Below are 4750 nucleotides of genomic sequence, written 5' to 3' on the forward strand. Positions count from 1 at the left end.
AAAAAAAAAGGCAGATGTGCCTGAAGCAAGCAGCCGGAATTTGATTGTTTCTTAAAAACCCACTTATACTGAGGACGGAAATTCCTTCCCAGCCTAAGAAAAATGATTTTTTCTTGCCATTCTACCTAGGTGTGACTGACTACAGAATTACCTAAAATGGTGACACACAAAAGGGAATTGGAGCTAGACTTATGCTTCTACTGAAGCACAAAAACTAGCCAGTGTCCCTTTAAAGGGAAAAGAAGGGTGCAAATGTTTTCACTCTGAGCAAACTTTGGTGTGATTCTGCATCAAATCCTGTTTAGAAGTGAGCCCAAGTCACATACTAAGGCCTCCAGCTTTTGGCAGTACTTCAGCTCTAAAGATCAGATTTTCAGAACTGTTCAGCTGTCACAGATAATGCAGTACCAATCCAACACTTGGCCTTTCAGCTTCTGGCCTTTACTGCATCAAGTCTTTTACTCACAAAACAGATTTCTTATTAGTGTCATCTGTTAAACCAAAAGAGGAAAAATGACTGTTGTAAAAGTTATTTTTCAACAGAGAATTCATAAGTAATAATATTAGTATATGTATATGTCTGTGAAAAGCAGGTTTGGCAAATACTTAGACATATATGGCTTCCAAGATCTTTTTTCTATCCACTACCAAATCAGTTATACCCTAACTATGAAGCCATATATAAGAACAGTGAATTGGAAAAAGCACACTATTTGAACTCAATAAAAAAACGGGGAAGAAGCTGAATCAAGCTTTGAACCATTGCAGAGGCTGCAGTATTACCTTATTAAGTCAAAAAAGTTAGGTAGTCTTGCAGATATTCCAATCACAGTATTACATTTTCTAAGTATAATTCAAGTGGTTTACTTAAAACACATTGCTCATCATTAAGAATGATGCTAAAATGGGCAACATCAGTATTGTTACCAATCCTTCCCAACAAAATAGGTCATGTTTCTGTCACAATCATCTGTTTACAACTACTTAAAGAAACCAACTGCTGAAGCTAAACTTCTCTTTGCTGAGCATAGCTGTCTTTAAAAAAAAATACATGTATACAGACAAAAGCCTTCCAACTTGCCTTCCTTGTATTCTGCTAGAAAATCATTATTCCTTCTGACAGAAATAGAAGTGGGCAACAGAATGAAAAAGCTGAACTAAGTTCAAGCCAATGCTCGACTGTGACTCATCTTTGTTCATGAATAAGGATGAATCAAGTCAGTACAAAGTTTCTGGCACTATTTCCTTATCATCAAATATGTTTGATTTTTCACATATTTGTCATCGGTTCCTTTGGCTTGGATTGTTTTTGCCTAACGGAGATAAGCTGGACCCTTGATTTAACTCAGCCTTTAACTATCCAGGTCAATGAAAGAGAAATATCCTGCATTCAATCATCGTTATATGAGGAACAACTTATAGCAGAAAATAAATAGAAAGAAGAGCCTCAGAGCTTTGTGCAAAAGATTTCAGACTTCAGCTGAGAAAAGGAGAGATGAAAAACTCCACACCAATCCTCAAGTCCCTTAGGTTCCTGCAGGTCGCCATGGACCTGCAGAAGAAAAGAACCAGGCCACACTACAATTTACACTGAATCAATCCAATCTACTTCCCCTGTAACTTAACAATCGTATGAGCTTTATTTAAAGAAGGGTGGTAAGGAACAGTGAAAGAAGCACTTGTATTCCACTCCCTTCGATTTCTCCTCACTTGCACACTGCAGCACTTACAGTATTTGTGTCATACAAGGTGACAACATGATTTCTAAGAGAGTTATGGAAATACTGTAAGGAGCTTTATCTGTAAGTTCACAGAATATCAGGGACTGCTACTCTTCTTGTTATTTCAAAAAAAAAAGAAAGGCAGGCTGATACTTATTAATAAGATAATAAATGCTAAAGAATAAATGGATCATATCAATTCTGTACCATGACCATAGCTGTATCTGTAATTAAAGTGGATAAGTTAATGTCAGTTCATATTTTCATATAAGCCTGCTGATACACATGCAAACATGTTAACGTACAAGAATCAATGCCTGGCTATAGTCTTAAAGCTCTTGCCTCATAGCTTTAATTGAATTAATTAGCTAGCTTTCTTAATAGTATATCAGCTTCTTCGAAAGAGGAATGATGATCACAATTTAATATGCAGTTAGGCTCAGAGGAAATGACCAAATCTGTACAAACATTTACAGAATTAGTCAGTTTTTGTTCCCAGAAGATACAGAAAAAGCTCTGGTCCTTTTACTTTGCAAGACAGCTGGATGAATGTAATTTGCTAAAAACATTCTAGAATTAATCTTGACATTTTTCATGAAATAATTTACTGTTTTTACTGAAGACTGAAGTATTCAGCTAGTTTGACAACTGCTTGAATATGGTTTGAAGAAATTTGGCACTAATCACTAAATAAATTATTAGAAAATATATATTATTTTTATATTCCTAGGAGTTTCCATCACTATCGGTTCCTAGTTCTTCACAACAAAATCCGCTAAGTTTAAGAAGCACTTTTAGTGGGGGGGTGAAACTGTAGTTTGCATTCTTTCAGTAAACAAAAACAAAAAAACAAGCTTAGAAAATATTAAATAGCAGCATTTTAAAAATATGTTCTCTGAAACCAACATTTTTACAGATATTATGAGGGCATAATTAAGGGTTCTCTTATAAAGATATGCAACACCATTTTATAGCTGAGCTCAACTTTCACTACTGATAGAAAAAAAGGTAACACCAATAAAATAACCACCTATTTTGTTTTAAAATATGCTGCTAAATTATGCTCCTCTCCCTTTTTATTAATGGCTCCTGAACTACTATATAACTCCAACCAATATTCACAAAGGGAAATCAATGATTTTGCACCCATCCAGCGCTTGCTTCCTTGTATCAGTTCAAATAAGCAAATATGAAACTATCATAAAGAAAACGATTTAGCAGAGGGTTGTTAGTTCGGGTAGTATGGTTAAATCATGGTTGGATTCAATGATCTTTAAGGTCTTTTCCAACCTGAGTGATTCTATGATTCTATGAAAACCAACTGTGTCCTTTAAAAAGCAAAGTCAGAAACTTTTGCAAGATCGTCTCACATTCTTCTGTTCCAATGAATAACATTTTAGTTCTCACTGACACCACAGAGATTTTTCCTCTTCATTGCATCCCATGGTTTGCACAGCACGAATAGTGGGAGCTAGTATTACTAGCCAGCAGATCTGGGCCAGCTAGGAAGGAAAAGTAATCCTGTGCTGAAAAAACAGTGACAGATTGCTTCTTCCCTGTAATAGAGGGAGGAGCAAAGCACAAACAGTAACTGAGAGTTACTCCCTGGCTGATCTGATCCAGGGGGGACAACTGCTACTGAGTTTGGAAGTAATGATCATGCTACAATTTAGCTCTAAAGAACAATTAAGTAAAGCATTTCAGAGCCTCTTTGCCATTCTTAACAATATTGGCAAAAACACTTTGTGGATACACTCTAAACTTTCCCATTCTTTAAGACAGCAGCTTCTTATTGAATGTACCTTAACTCAGCCTTTTCTTGGCTGCTTGCATAGAAATTCAGATTTTGAAATGGGTGACGGTCATAAATAGAAGTTGCTTAACGACAGAAGGAATGTTAACTCTTTTTTAGTATCTGTTTCAGAATCCATTGTTTTTGAAAGCCTTGAAAGACTCTACAGTGCAGAGAAAAAGGGAAGATCAGAACAGACAGATCATTTTACTGCTAGCAACAGTCTAGGGACTTTTAAGTGCAGTAGATTAATGTTGATGTTTAGTGACTAATATGATCCAGTGCTCAGTTAAGTCTGTGAAAGCCTTAAGAGGAATTTATGGAAAACACATTTTTGTTATTGTTTCAGTTTATCAGGGAAATTTCAGGTCATGTGAGTGTCTTTTCAGAAGTCAGATCTCTTTACCTGATTCTCAATGCCCTTGGGCTGAAAGAGACTAAAGTAAGATGCTCAGGTCTCAAAAGTCACCAATTTTGCATCAGGAACATTTACTGCAGATTTCTTGCCATCACATGATGATCACATGATCACATTTAGTGAGTTTGCATGGAGGAACAGTTCAGTCTGTCAGCTGGCCCTTTCAACACAGCAGTTCATGTCAGTGACAAGCTAATAGAAGCTAAAGTCAGAATTTGAGAGTCTGTGATGGCAAATACATAACTGGTCTGACAGTCCAGAGATTCACCCTCCAAAATAGAGCATTAAACAAAGAAGGCTCGAGCAGAATTAGAATAGCTACAACAACAAGCAAGACAGAGGGGTAAAGATTCAAAAGTCAGGATCAAGAACCAAGGCTAGAGTAGATAGAAGCACAAGATTAGGTCTCAGAATCATTGACCAGAGATACAGCCAAATGCTGTACACTGGAAAAACCATCAGCCAAGCTTTTGGGCCAGTATCTACATGTCCTGGGGGCAGATTGTTGTTTGGATTAACAGTGCTTAGATATCTGAATATCCAAGTGAGGTCTGGAAGAGATTTGATGCATGCCAGAATTGATCAAGAATCAGACTTGAAAGTAGTTATGTTTAGTCAGACCAATTCTTATTACTGTCTCATAGTACAAGGAAATATGTCTGATGGTGCACAGCGAAACACAGTAAGACATATTTCCCTTTGAGTTTGAAGGCTAGAGCATAAATGTTTCAAGTAAACTAGTAAAGCCAGTTCACTGGGAAGGAGGGGATAAATACTATGCATTGTCCCTAAGATAAATGAATTTATAAAAAAGACTTT

At 36.5% G+C, this 4750-nt stretch overlaps 1 protein-coding gene across 1 annotated transcript in view; it reads right to left on the minus strand.

The window, feature by feature from the left end:
* IQCM (IQ motif containing M) overlaps nucleotides 1–4750 on the minus strand; it is a 77145-nt gene that overhangs the window by 27142 nt on the left and 45253 nt on the right. The window lies entirely within an intron of this gene.

The sequence above is a fragment of the Meleagris gallopavo genome, chromosome 4, assembly GCF_000146605.3.
Source record: "Meleagris gallopavo isolate NT-WF06-2002-E0010 breed Aviagen turkey brand Nicholas breeding stock chromosome 4, Turkey_5.1, whole genome shotgun sequence".
Taxonomy (NCBI): Eukaryota; Metazoa; Chordata; class Aves; order Galliformes; family Phasianidae; genus Meleagris; species Meleagris gallopavo.